This window comes from Ranitomeya variabilis, chromosome 2, assembly GCF_051348905.1.
Source record: "Ranitomeya variabilis isolate aRanVar5 chromosome 2, aRanVar5.hap1, whole genome shotgun sequence".
In the NCBI taxonomy this organism is placed as follows: domain Eukaryota; kingdom Metazoa; phylum Chordata; class Amphibia; order Anura; family Dendrobatidae; genus Ranitomeya; species Ranitomeya variabilis.
In genome coordinates, this window is record NC_135233.1 from 1026972339 (window position 1) to 1026988330 (window position 15992).

Sequence of the window (15992 nt, forward strand, 5' to 3'; positions counted from 1 at the left end):
TATAGGATTGTTAGAGAGGCAAATCAGAACTACCGCTTCATGGCAAAAGGCCTTCAGAAATATTTAGTAGACTCTGGAGTTGTGGACATTGTTCTACTCTTCAGAGACACCTGCATAAATATGGCCTTCATGCTAAAGTCATTAGAAGAAAACCTCTACTGCTGCCTCACCATAAAATTCAGAGTCAGATGTATGCAAAAGAACATCTAAACAAACCTGATGCATTTTGCAAACAAGTCCTATGGACAGATGAGGTTGAAAAATAAATCTTTGGTCACAATGATCAAAGGTATTTGTGGAGAAAAAGGCACACCATTTCAGGAAAGGAACATCTCGCCAACCATTAAGCATTGGGGTGGATCAATTATGCTTTGGGGCTGTGTTGCAACCAATGGCACAGGTAACATTTCACGAGTAAAGGGAAGAATGGATTCAATGAAATTTCAACAAATTATTGATGCAAACATAACACCATCTATATAAAAAAAAACTGAAGTTGTAAAGGGGATGGCTTCTACAAATGGATAATGATCCTAAACACATGTCAAAAATCACAATAGACTACCTCAAAAGGCACAAGCTGAAGTTTTTACAATGGCCCTCACAGTCCTCTGATCTGAACATCATTGAAAATCTGTGGCTAGACCTCAAAACAGCAGTGCATGCAAGACGACCCAGAAAACTCACAGTACTGAAAGAATTTTACAATGAAGAATGGATAAATATCCCTCAAAGAAGAATCGAAAGATTCTTGTCTGGCTACAAAAAGCGTTTATAAGCTATGGTACTTTCAAAAGGGCATGCTACTAGGTACTAACCTTGCAAGGTGCCCAAACTTTTGCATTGGCCCTTTTCCTTTTTGTAATTTTTAAACTTTTACATGCCAATGTATTAATACACATTCCAAATAAATACAGATAATGCTACCCAGCGAAGCAGCATGATACATTAATAAATACAAAAAGCTGCAGGAAAAAAATGTTTTGTTTGTGTTCAAGACAGGAGCACCATAGATAAATGAACAATATTGAAGTCATATTTTTAATGGTAAGTTCTTCATTATGTTTATTACTTTTTTTTCACTGCTATAAATGCCCAGTGTTCATAATTCAAGGATGTGAATATGTCACTGCCAGAAAATTGTTATTATTACAATTGACATTATGAACGATAAACCAGTGTCTATTTAGAACAAAAAGGATCAATCATCTCTATAGCGATTCTTAGACAATTAGGTATGTGGACTTTATTTATTAAGGGTGGTAAGGTCCTACACAAAGTCACAGACATTAATGATAGGATCCTATAAGACCGCACTATTAACATAGGACATACTGTAGCTGAGCTCATACTTATCATGGACTACTAATTGCTAAGCTTCTGAATATACCAAGCCAATAATAAAAATATTTAAAGTGATGGCTCAAAATATATATATTTTTCTTCCAGGATATGTGCCACTCATGTTCACAGGCTATGTCTGGTATTGCAGCTAACTACCATTTAAAGGGAACATGACATCTGATATATGCTAACTGCCTGATTTCAGCTAGGTAATGCTGAAATTCTGCGGTGTTTAAAGAAAAATCATAGTTTAATAGCCCCCAGGACCAAGTTGCGTGAGAGACTAATCGGACAGGTGGATCCTCGGCAGCTTTTTCTTACCTGGTCTCTCCTTGCAGACCAACTTTTGAAAATTCTATTTTCTAAAGTCAGAAATGTCTCTGCAGGATAATGAGCCCTGCCATACTATGCCATTGGTTTGGGAATGGTTTGAGGAACATGTCAAAGAATTCACTCGACTCAAAATCACCAGATCTCAATTTGATGGAGCATAAATGCGTTCATACCTCATAATTTAGGAGATTTAAAGGGAACCTGACAGATGATATATGCTGCCCACACCAGCGCAGTCTCCGGATGCAGCATACAAGTAGCCCCTAATGGGACTCCAGCACCTCTCATGAAATATTTCCTCTCCTTGCCTTTCTATTATGAGTAAGGTTTGATAAAGACCCAGTGGGTCGAAACGTTACCTTATACCATTGGAATACCTTATTGTCTCAACTGCGGTGAATCATTTGATTTTGGTGTTTTAAATATAAAATTCTAAATTGTTTGCAATGTAAAGGAATTCTGAGTGTGACTGTTTATCCTTGAGATTACATGCTGCCCAATCCATGGACAGTATATATCGGACACTGGCTGCATGATGTTAGCCACATGTTTAAGCTGTGACATTTTAGAGAAAAACATAGTTTAATGGCCTCCAGGAACTAAGTCAGGTTAGCGGACCCCGATATCTTCTTCCCTCCCTCTGCCTTGGAGTGACAGCTCTCTCCCTGCATAGGTGTATAGGGAAAGACCTTTCACTCGAGGACAGTGGGTGGAAAGAAGCCGCTGGAGACCCGCCTGTCCAACTAGTCTCTCATGCGGCTTCAACCTCGGTGGTTATTAAACTATTATTAAAACTTATTAAAACTTCAGTTAAACATATATGGCTGAAATCATACAGCCAGTAATTGATACATGCTGCTCGAGGCTCAGGTAGCATGAATCAGCTGTCAAATTCCCTTTAAAGGGAATAGGTCAGCAGGATTTTGCTATTTAATCTGATAGCAGCATGATGTAGGGACAGCAATCCCGATTCTAGCGAAGCTTTGTCCTGTAATGATCAGCTCCAGCAGATAAAACACTAATTGTATTGAAACAGAAAAACAGCCTAGTAAGTGACCCATCACTGGAATTAGGGTCTCTGCTCATATATTAGGATACATAGCAAAAACCCGGTGACAGATTCTTTTTAATTGAATGGAACTTAACAGCAAGAAGAGCCAATAAACAAGTCACACTATTTCTTTTTCCTAATCTTGAATCTTAGACATAGAAAAGTCAGGAAACTTTCATGCTTTAAAGAATACTAGATTTATTTCACATATATACTGTACGTATTACATTTGAGAGCATTTTCAAAATTGAGGGAAGTTCACAGCTTAGGCACCACTATGAGCTATTGATGATTAGTCGCCATTCATTTGAGTTATAGATTGAAATTCCCAATTTCTCAATTAAACCATGTATGTTATTGGAGCGCCCTCACGCCAGGGCAATGGGGTACTCGGCATCGGGTCCTTCAGTATTCTGCAGGGATGTCACGGTGGCCCAACCTGGTCTGTGGCCCTTAGAGGGATGTCCAATGAAAGAAAGAGTTTTTATGGTTTTGGGAAAGGTCTTTAAAGGGGTAGTTCGTGACGCCACCTGTGGTATTCGGTCAGGGTGACCGACGCTGCTTAGGGGTCCACTGGGGTGATGTTATGGCAGCCAGATGATATACCTTCCCACAGGTGAAGTGTATCACCAGGGCTTCCCAGAAGTGTAGGTGGTGATGGTGGACGATGTAAGGCGCAGAGAATAACGAAGACACAAGGTTGCAGTCTCTTTACCTTTACTGGAGGCTTCAGAATCCACAGTCCAGGGTACAGACCACAGGGTAGGCAGAGTCCGGCCGATCTGAAGGCAAATCCAGAGTCCCCTTATCCAAGTGGAAATCAGTAGCCTTCCTACTAGCGCCTGGGTGTTGTAGTACCTCCCTGCTGAGCTTCTCGGTAAGGTCCTCACAACTCTTGTAGATGTTCTAGATGTTATTTCTTCCTCCCTGTCCCCCAGATGGTATGGATAGGACAAACCCGTATGACTGATGGCCTGAGAATTGCTTATAGGGACCCTAGAGACGCCCCGACCCCCACAAGTTGCCACCGTGTCTTCTTAGGTATTAAGGTCTGGCAGCCAACTTGGAATTGACTGTCCTGCCGGTCTCTGGAGCAAGGATTGGAGACGGTTGCTCCCTCGGTGTTCCGGCCACCGGCTATGCGCCTCAGAAGGAGGCAGCCTATTACAGGGCAGAACTCCTTCTGGTGTTATCTCCTTGTGCTATGACTTCATTTCCCACCCTCTACAACACAATTCTCTTTGTGTCCTTTCTTAGGATGCTGCCGCACGTAAATTGAATTTATTTGAAGGTCACTGATTTTAATGGCATATTAATATACTACATGTCATAAATGTATGATAAGTTGGACATCAAACAGGGGAAAATTGGTTTTGTGTCTCTCATTATTCCTCTAAACCCTGGGCTCAAGTGGCGGAGAGGACCAGAGACTCTGTTATTCCTAGGGATACATGCACACAGCCCATTTTGGACACCAGCATACCTGCTGAGTTTTTTGTATAGGAAGGTGCGTTAGGAAAACATCAGCCAGTATAATGATCTCCACTGTATATTGTCTCCTATAAAAAGTGTAATGCACCCCATACAAAGTATGATGCTCCCTTAGTCCCCTATATACATTATAATTCCTCCTATACAACTTATGATGCCCCCATAGCTCTCTTATGCTTGATATAATGTCACTACATCCAAAAATGAAAACCTTGAAGAGTGGAATTTTGATTGTGACCAAAAATGGGGTATTAGTGTACTCAGATGAAAGTTTAGAGGGACGGCCGGGTCTTGGTAGATTTGCAGTGGTATGATACTCCTTCCATTTCAATATGATCGCTTGCACAGTGCTCCTTGGGATCTTTAAAGTTTTGGAAATCATTTTGCATCCAAATCCAGCTTTAAACTTCTCCACAACAGTATCACGGACCTGCCTGTTGTGTTCCTTGGTCTTCATGATGCTCTCTGTGCTTCAAACAGAACCCTGAGACTATCACAGAGCAGGTGCATTTATACAGAGACTTGATTACACACAGGTGGATTATATTTATCTGCATTAGGCATTTAGGACAACATTGGATCATTCAGAGATCCACAATGAACTTCTGGAGTGAGTTTGCTGCACTGAAAGTAAAGGGGCTGAATAATATTGCACGCCCCACTTTTCAGTTTTTGAATTTCCACAAAAATGTAAAATAACCAATACATTTCATTCAAATTCACAATTGTGTTCCACTTGTTGTTGATTCTTCACCAAAAATTTACATTTGGTATCTTTATGTTTGAAGCATATGTGGGAAAAAGTTGAAAAGTTCCAGGGGACCGAATACTTTAGCAAGGCACTGTAATTAGCCTTTACTGCCTATTAAAATGGAGGACCCTAAAAAAATGACGTAGGGTCCCCCTATAATTAATAGCCTCCCTGAAAAGGCTATGCAGACAACTGAGGGCTGTTATTAATACCCTAGGAAGGGGACATGGATACTGCCCCCTCCCAGGCTAAAAACATCGGCTCTCAGCTGCCCCAGAAAGCTTGCATCTATAAGATGCACCAATTCTGGCACTTAGCTTTGCTCTTCCCACTTGCCCTGTAGCGGTGGCAAGTGGGGTGATAGTTGGGGGGTTGATGTCACCGAGGTTGGTAATGGAGAGGCATCGATAAGATGCCCTCATTACTAAACCCATAGTCACATTGTATGAAAGCACAGACACCCAGAATAAAGTTCTTTAATTGAAAGAATTAAACCATACTTACAACATCACCTATTCCCTTGATGCCTTTGTCTTTTGCAAAAGAGTTAAAAATAAAAAACAGCAATATTCCTCACCTTTCCGCATAGATGCCTTTAATCCATTTGTCGCATGACGAGTCTAGTTCTGCTACATCTAGATGGCAGGCTGCATGGTTGCATGATGCAACCATACAGCCTGTCATCCAGCAGAAAGACTAAGCAGCGTATGCCCAGTGTCTCTTTGAACTCCTATTCCCTGTCTGAGCACACCGCAAGCTTGAGAAAGTTCTCCTGCTCGCGGTGCCGTCAGACAGGTCCTGCGAGTTTGTAGTCAGTGAACTCACTTCACCTTTCTGAAGTCAGCATGAGGACCTTGGGAAAATTTCTCACCGCGCTCCCACGGACGTTAGTTGGGTGAAGTGAGTTCATTGGCTGTAAACTCCCAGGACCTGTGTATCTGACCGTGGTTTTGTTTTTACAGAGCCCCTGATTTTTCATTTGTTAATCACAGCTTGTACGCTGCTGAATGGCATTATCAATTCCTTGAATATCTTTTTGTATCCCTTTCCTGTTTTACAAAGTTCAACTACCTTTTCCTGTAGATCCATTGACAAGTCTTTTGCTTTCCCCATGACTTACAAACCAGAAATGTCAGTGGCTGGATGAAAGATGAAAGATGAAAGAGTTTGTCTGGATCCCAGAAACTCACTTTCGCTTTTATGCACATGTAAGGAGGAAGACCAGGCTGTGGGTACCTGCATTGAGCCGGGTCCAGAACTGTCGAGGCTGAATCTCATTTTGCCCGGGGTTAGGAATAGGGGACTAGACAGGTCCCATGACCTGGGAAGAGGGGGCATGTTTAAGCCGGATGCAGAGCTGAAAGTTTGCAAAGTGGCAAAGAGTTTCCCGCCGTCAGAGGGAGTGCAGCAGGGTGTTCATCGCACTCCGCATCCAGCGCAGTGGAGCCGATATGCGCCGTGACCAAGCTAACCCGCACGCTGCAGCGGGATTGTCACTGAGGAGAGTGCCGTGCGCCCAGATAAACATTGGGCAGTGCTTGTACGGAGAAGTATGGGTCGGCTACAGGACACCGAGGTGCGGTTCCCTCTACCGGCCAGCACACATCAGCCCACGCTTGTTACAGTGACTCCTGCAGCTTCCATTACTTTGTTTGCACAGGCTTATTGACTAGGGGCTCAGCGGGTAAAACCGGAGACCGCCTGCTGCCTCCAGAAGTTGAACCGTTGAGAGAGGACCCCATCTTAGGACACTAGGCCGGCCATTGCTGCCACTACAACCCCCATCGGACTGTATATCAAGGAAGACCAGCCAGAGTCATGATAAGTGTTGTTTAACCCCTTCACCCCGGAGCTTTTTCTGTTTTTTCGTTTTCGGTTTTCGCTCCCCTCCTTCCCAGAGTCATAACTTTTTTACTATTCCGTCAATATGGCCATGTGAGGGCTTATTTTTTGCGGGACGAGATGTACTTTTGAACGATACCATTGGTTTTACCATGCCATGTAACAGAAAACTGGGTAAAAATTCCAAGTGTGATGAAATTGCAAAAAAAGTGCAAGCTCACACATGTTTTTTGTTTGGCTTTTTTGCTAGGTTCACCAAATGCTAAAACTGACCTGCCATTATGATTCTCCAGGTCATTACGCATTCATATACACCAAACATTTCTAGGTTCTCTTCTATCTAAGTGGTAAAAAAATTCCCAAAAAAATTGTGCCATTTTCCAATACCCGTAGCGTCTCCAATTTTCGTGATCTGGGGTCGGGTGATGGCTTATTTTTTGCATGCTGAGCTGGCGTTTTTAATGATACCATGTTGGTGCAGATATGTTCTTTTGATAGCCCGTTATTGCATTTTAATGCAATGTTGCAGCGACCAAAAAAATGTAATTTTGGCGTTTTGATTTTTTTTCTCGCTACGCCATTTAGCGATCAGGTTAATCCTTTGTTTTTCTTGATAGATTGGGCGATTCTGAATGCGGCGATACCAAATATGTGTAGGTTTGATTTTTTTTTTATTGTTTTATTTTGATCGAGGCGAAAGGGGGGTGATTTTAACTTTTATATATTTTTTATTTTTTTTATATTTTTAAACACTTTTTAAAAAATTTTTTGACATGCTTCAATAGCCTCCATAGGAGGCTAGAAGCATGCACAACTCGATCGCCTCTGCTAGATAGAGGTGAAGCACAGATCACCTCTATGTAGCAGAAATGCAGGGTTGCTTTGAACACCGACCACAGGGTGGCACTCAAAGCAATCGGCCATCAACAGCCATAGAGGTCTCAAGGAGACAGCGGCATTTAACTAGTTAATGGGCGCGGGTGGATCGCGATTTCGCTCGTGCTCATTGCATGCACATGTCAGCTGTACAAAACAGCTGACATGTCGTGGCTTTGAGGTGGGCTCACCGCCAGAGCCCACCTCAAAGCGGGGGTTCTGCCAGCTGACGTACTATTCCGTCAGCTGGCAGAAAGAGGTTAAACCTCAGATTCTTGTTTACTGTTTACTAACTCCCTGCAAGGAGATTACTTCCATCTTTACTGTTAAATTAAATAATATTGTTATATCGCATTGCTCTGCGATCCCTGCGGACTACATCTAAGCACCTGCTTACACACACACACACACTGATTACATGCAAACAGGTCACAGGTTGTCAAGCCAAAATCACCAGGGTATGTGAACTTTTGATCGGGGTCATTTGGATGTTTTGTGTTGTCATTATGATTTAAAAAGAGAAAACACAGTAGTTTGCAATAAATGGCTTCACCCAACCACTAACCATGAGTGGAGAAAAAGTTTTGGTGTTATCGTTCATATTCTCTGAAAAAAGGCCAAGAAAGCAAAAATACTGCCGGGGTATGTAAACTTTTGAGCACAACTGTATTTATTTTTTCAGTTAACAAATTTCCTGAAAGCGGTTTTGAATATTTCAATTTTTGCAGTAATTAAAACTGTATCATTTTTTAGGGTTTTCTGACATATATGTGTTTTAAAGTCGCTTCAAATTTGAATAGGTCTGTAAAAACAGGTCAGTAATTATATTCCTATTGAAGCTCCTTAGTGTTTTTAAGAACCAAAGTACCCCTTTCATGTTCCCAGAAATGCATTAATCACACTGTATGATACTCCAACTCTGAATTCCTCCACAATACAAGTGCAAACTTACAATATAATGGCTCCCCCAGTGCACCCAAAACAATATGATGCTGCCACAGTTGCAATTATATTAGAAAGTAGCTATGATTATCTGACTAAATAGCTAGGGGGAAAATACTTTGCCTTTGGACCACCCCTTTAATATTACCACAAAATAATTATAATTACTATATTGATATTAATATTGAGCAGAATTAATTTCAGATTATTGGTTTTGCCCTCCACAACAGTCACGGTCTCTCATGTGGCTTCCTCGGGAAAATTAATTGCCCACCTCTGCTATGGAATCTATATATATAATTGTCTAAGGGTTTTTCTGTCTGTCTGTCTGTCTGTCCCATTTATGCATTCGCTGATTGGTCGAGGCCGCCTGGGCCTCGACCAATCAGCGACGGGCACAGTATCGACGTAGAAATCCCGCGTCTCTGATTGGTCGAGGCCGCCAGGCCTCGACCAATCAGCGACGGGCACAGTATCGACGTAGATGTCATAATGGTTGCCATGGCGATGATGATGTCAAAAAGGTTGCCTCGACCAATCAGCGACGGGCACAGTCAGAATCATCATTGTCCATATACTACGGGGACATGCATATTCTAGAATACCTGATGCGTTAGAATTGGGCCACAATCTAGTCTATATATATAATTGTCTAAGGGTTTTTCTGTCTGTCTGTCTGTCCTGGAAATCCCACGTCTCTGATTGGTCGAGGCCGCCAGGCCTCGACCAATCAGCGACGGGCACAGCATGGCGACAATGATGTCATAAAGGTTGCCTCAACCAATCAGCAACGGGCACAGTCTGCCGCGAATTCGCCTCGACCAATCAGCGACGGGCACAGTATCGACATAGATGTCATAATGGTTGCCTGTTATGACCCCAATGGCAGAGGGTCTCAGGAATAATGCTAAGTCAGTAAATACAGAAAACCAGCTCATAGGGCAGTGGTAACTGGGCTGACCATATAACTAATCCTAGCACCACAAATACCAGCAGCCGGGGAACGTTCCTACGTTGATCCTAGACGTCTCGCGCCAGCCGGAGAGCTAACTACCCCTAGAAGGGAAAAGAAAGACCTTTCTTGCTTCCAGAGGAAATACCCCAAAAAGTTGGATAGAAGCCCCCCACAAATAATAACGGTGAGGTAAGAGGAAAAGACAAACATAAGAATGAGCTAGGAATTTAGCAAAGAGAGGCCCACTAGCTAATAGCAGAATATAGAAAGATAACTTATATGGTCAGCAAAAAATCCTATCAAAAATATCCACACTGGAAATTCAAGAACCCCCGATGTCATGATCTCCATGGCCAGAGAACTAGCATAAGCCTCAATAGGAACAAGCTCTTGGAAGATGTAACTGTACTGACCATGAACTAAACCTACCGCATCATCTAGAAGTAGCCAGGTAGCATGTCCTACTTTTTATCCCTATATGCCCAGCGCCGGCCGGAGAACTAAATAATGCTAGCAGAGGGAAATATAAGACCTGACTCACCTCTAGAGAGATGCCCAAAAAGGAGACAGAAGCCCCCCACATATATTGGCGGTGATATGAGATGAAACAACAAACGCAGCAGGAAAATAGTTTTAGCAAATTTGAGGTCCGCTTTCTAGATAGCAGAAGACAGAAAGCATACTTTCATGGTCAGTAGAAAACCCTAACAAAACACATCCAGAAATTACTTTAGGACTCTGGCATTAACTCATAATACCAGAGTGGCAATTCCTGATCAACAAGAGCTTTCCAGACACAGTAACGAAACTGCAGCTGTGAACTGGAACCAAAATACAAAAACAAAACATGGACGAATGTCCAACTTATCTAGTAGATGTCTGGGAGCAGGAACAAGCACAGAGAGGCTTCTGATAACATTGTTGACCGGCAAGCATCTAACAGAGAAGCCAGGTTATATAGCGACACCCAGATCTAATCAGAACAGGTGAACAGGGAAGATGATGTCACAAGTTCAATTCCACCAGTAGCCACCGGGGGAGCCCAGAATCCAAATTCACAACAGTACCCCCCCCTCAAGGAGGGGGCACCGAACCCTCACCAGAACCACCAGGGCGATCAGGATGGGCCCTATGAAAGGCACGAACCAGATCAGAGGCATGAACATCAGATGCAGTGACCCAAGAATTATCCTCCTGGCCGTATCCCTTCCACTTGACCAGATACTGGAGTCTCCGTCTGGAAACACGGGAGTCTAGGATTTTTTCCACAACGTACTCCAACTCACCCTCAACCAACACCGGAGCAGGAGGCTCAACGGAAGGCACAACCGGTGCCTCATACCTGCGCAATAACGACCGATGAAAAACGTTATGAATAGAAAAGGATGCAGGGAGGTCCAAACGGAAGGAAACAGGGTTAAGAATCTCCAATATTTTATACGGACCGATGAACCGAGGCTTAAACTTAGGAGATGAGACCCTCATAGGGACAAAACGAGAAGACAACCACACCAAATCTCCAACACAAAGCCGAGGACCAACACGACGGTGACGGTTGGCAAAAAGCTGAGTCTTCTCCTGGGACAACTTTAAATTGTCCATCACCTGCCCCCAGATATGATGCAATCTCTCCACCACCGCATCCACTCCAGGACAATCCGAGGATTCCATCTGACCGGAGGAAAATCGAGGGTGGAACCCCGAATTACAGAAAAACGGGGACACCAAAGTGGCAGAGCTGGCCCGATTATTGAGGGCGAACTCCGCCAATGGCAAAAAAGCAACCCAATCATCCTGGTCAGCAGACACAAAACACCTCAGATATGTCTCCAGGGTCTGATTAGTCCGCTCGGTCTGGCCATTAGTCTGAGGGTGAAAAGCAGACGAAAAAGACAAATCTATGCCCATCCTAGCACAGAATGCCCGCCAAAATCTAGACACAAATTGGGTTCCTCTGTCAGAAACGATATTCTCAGGAATACCATGCAAACGAACAACATTTTGAAAAAACAGGGGCACCAACTCGGAAGAAGAAGGCAATTTGGGCAGGGGAACCAAATGGACCATCTTAGAAAAACGGTCACACACCACCCAGATGACAGACATCTTCTGAGAAACAGGCAGATCTGAAATAAAATCCATCGAGATGTGTGTCCAAGGCCTCTTAGGAATAGGCAAGGGCAACAATAATCCACTAGCCCGAGAACAACAAGGCTTGGCCCGAGCACAAACGTCACAAGACTGCACAAAGCCTCGCACATCTCGTGACAGGGAAGGCCACCAGAAGGATCTTGCCACCAAATCCCTGGTACCAAAAATTCCAGGATGACCTGCCAATGCAGAAGAATGTACCTCAGAGATGACTCTACTGGTCCAATCATCAGGAACAAACAACCTATCAGGCGGACAACGATCCGGTCTATCCGCCTGAAACTCCTGCAAGGCCCGCCGCAGGTCTGGAGAAACGGCTGACAAGATAACTCCCTCCTTAAGAATACCTGTGGGGTCAGAGTTGCCGGGTGAATCAGGCTCAAAACTCCTAGAAAGGGCATCCGCCTTAACATTCTTAGAACCCGGTAGGTACGATACCACAAAATTAAACCGAGAGAAAAATAATGACCAGCGCGCCTGTCTAGGATTCAGGCGTCTGGCGGTCTCAAGATAGATCAAATTTTTGTGGTCAGTCAATACCACCACCTGATGTCTGGCCCCCTCGAGCCAATGGCGCCACTCCTCAAACGCCCACTTCATGGCCAAAAGCTCCCGATTCCCAACATCATAATTCCGCTCAGCGGGCGAAAATTTACGGGAAAAGAAGGCACAAGGCCTCATCACGGCGCAGTCAGAACTTTTCTGCGACAACACTGCCCCAGCCCCGATCTCAGAAGCGTCGACCTCAACCTGAAAAGGAAGAGTCACATCAGGCTGACGCAACACAGGGGCAGAAGAAAAACGGCGCTTAAGCTCCTGAAAGGCCTCCACAGCATCAGGGGACCAATTAGCAACATCAGCACCCTGTCTAGTCAAATCGGTCAATGGCTTAACGACATCCGAAAAACCAGAAATAAATCGACGATAAAAGTTGGCAAAGCCCAAAAATTTCTGAAGACTTTTAAGAGAAGAGGGCTGCGTCCAATCACAAATAGCTTGAACCTTGACAGGATCCATCTCAATGGAAGAGGGAGAAAAAATATATCCCAAAAAGGAAATTCTCTGAACCCCAAAAACGCACTTAGAACCCTTGACACACAGAGAATTAGACCGCAAAACCTGAAAAACCCTCTTAACTTGCCGGACATGAGAGTCCCAATCATCCGAAAAAATCAGAATATCATCCAGATACACTATCATAAATTTATCCAAAAAATCGCGGAAAATATCATGCATAAAGGACTGGAAGACTGAAGGGGCATTAGAAAGACCAAAAGGCATCACCAAATACTCAAAGTGGCCCTCGGGCGTATTAAATGCGGTTTTCCACTCATCCCCCTGCCTGATCCGCACCAAATTATACGCCCCACGGAGATCAATCTTAGAGAACCACTTGGCCCCCTTTATGCGAGCAAACAAATCAGTCAGCAACGGCAATGGGTATTGATATTTAACCGTGATTTTATTCAAAAGCCGATAATCAATACATGGTCTCAAAGAGCCGTCTTTTTTTGACACAAAGAAAAAACCGGCTCCTAAGGGAGATGACGATGGACGAATATGTCCCTTTTCCAAGGACTCCTTTATATATTCTCGCATAGCAGTATGTTCAGGCACAGACAGATTAAATAAACGACCCTTTGGGTATTTACTACCCGGAATTAAATCTATAGCACAATCGCACTCACGGTGCGGAGGTAGCGAACCCAGCTTGGGTTCTTCAAAGACGTCACGATAATCAGACAGGAACTCAGGGATTTCAGAGGGAATAGATGATGAAATGGACACCAAAGGTACGTCCCCATGAGTCCCCTTACATCCCCAGCTCAACACAGACATAGCTCTCCAGTCAAGGACTGGGTTGTGAGACTGCAGCCATGGCAATCCTAGCACCAAATCATCATGTAGATTATACAGCACCAGAAAACGAATAGTCTCCTGGTGATCCGGATTAATACACATAGTCACTTGTGTCCAGTATTGTGGTTTATTATTAGCCAATGGGGTGGAGTCAATCCCCTTCAGAGGAATAAGAGTCTCCAAAGGCTCTAAATCATACCCACAACGATTGGCAAAGGACCAATCCATAAGACTCAAAGCGGCGCCAGAGTCGATATAGGCGTCCGTAGTAATAGATGACAAAGAGCAAATCAGGGTCACAGACAAAATAAATTTAGACTGTAAAGTGCCAATGGGAACGGATTTATCAAGCTTTTTAGTACGCTTAGAGCATGCTGATATAACATGAGTAGAATCCCCACAATAGAAACACAACCCATTTTTCCGTCTAAAATTCTGCCGCTCGCTTCTGGACAGAATTCTATCACACTGCATGTTTTCTGGCGTCTTCTCAGTGGACACCGCCAGATGGTGCACTGGTTTGCGCTCCCGCAGACGCCTATCGATCTGAATGGCCATTGTCATGGACTCATTCAGACTTGCAGGCACAGGGAACCCCACCATAACATCCTTAATGGCATCAGAAAGACCCTCTCTGAAAGTAGCCGCCAAGGCACACTCATTCCACTGAGTAAGCACAGACCATTTACGGAATCTTTGGCAGTAAATTTCAGCTTCATCTTGCCCCTGCGATAGGGACATCAAAGTTTTTTCTGCCTGAAGTTCCAAATGAGGTTCCTCATAAAGCAAGCCCAAGGCCAGAAAAAACGCATCCACATTGCGCAACGCAGGATCCCCTGGTGCCAATGCAAAAGCCCAATCTTGAGGGTCGCCGCGGAGCAAGGAAATCACAATCCCAACCTGCTGTGCAGGGTCTCCAGCAGAACGAGATTTCAGGGACAAAAATAACTTACAATTATTTCTAAAATTCTGAAAGCTAGATCTATTCCCTGAGAAGAATTCCGGCAAAGGAATTCTCGGCTCTGATACCGGAGCATGAACAACAAAATCTTGCAAACTTTGTACTTTCGTGGCGAGATTATTCAAACCTGCAGTTACACTCTGTAGATCCATTATAGACAGGTGAACATAGAGCCATTCAAAGATTAGAAGGAGAGAGAAAAAAAAAGAAAGACTGCAGCATAGACAGACTGGCAAGTGATCCAATTAAGAGCACACTAACTACTAGAGAAAAAAAAAAAAAAAAAAAAATTTTCAGCAGACTTCTTATTTCTCTCCTTTCTCAGCCAAGGATTTTAACCCTTTAGTGGGCCGGTCAAACTGTCATGATCTCCATGGCCAGAGAACTAGCATAAGCCTCAATAGGAACAAGCTCTTGGAAGATGTAACTGTACTGACCATGAACTAAACCTACCGCATCATCTAGAAGTAGCCAGGTAGCATGTCCTACTTTTTATCCCTATATGCCCAGCGCCGGCCGGAGAACTAAATAATGCTAGCAGAGGGAAATATAAGACCTGACTCACCTCTAGAGAGATGCCCAAAAAGGAGACAGAAGCCCCCCACATATATTGGCGGTGATATGAGATGAAACAACAAACGCAGCAGGAAAATAGTTTTAGCAAATTTGAGGTCCGCTTTCTAGATAGCAGAAGACAGAAAGCATACTTTCATGGTCAGTAGAAAACCCTAACAAAACACATCCAGAAATTACTTTAGGACTCTGGCATTAACTCATAATACCAGAGTGGCAATTCCTGATCAACAAGAGCTTTCCAGACACAGTAACGAAACTGCAGCTGTGAACTGGAACCAAAATACAAAAACAAAACATGGACGAATGTCCAACTTATCTAGTAGATGTCTGGGAGCAGGAACAAGCACAGAGAGGCTTCTGATAACATTGTTGACCGGCAAGCATCTAACAGAGAAGCCAGGTTATATAGCGACACCCAGATCTAATCAGAACAGGTGAACAGGGAAGATGATGTCACAAGTTCAATTCCACCAGTAGCCACCGGGGGAGCCCAGAATCCAAATTCACAACACCCCGAACTGTCTAACGGCCCGGGGGGAGAACACCAGCCCCCTAGAGCTTCCAGCAAGGTCAGGAATCACATTTAGTACAAGCTGGACAAAAATGATAGCAAACAAATAACCCAAACAACAAAGAAGCAAGACTTAGCTTAATTTAGCACGAACCAGGACCAGCAAACAGGAGCAAACAGAATGTGTCTGATAACACCGATGCCAGGCACTGGACTAAGGTTCCAGGAGGTTTATATAGCAACACCCCTGAAGTAACGACCCAGCTGGGTGCAGACAGAGGGAAGGAAATCCCAGAGTCATATCACTAGTAACCACTAGAGGGAGCCAAAAAAGTCTAATTCACAACA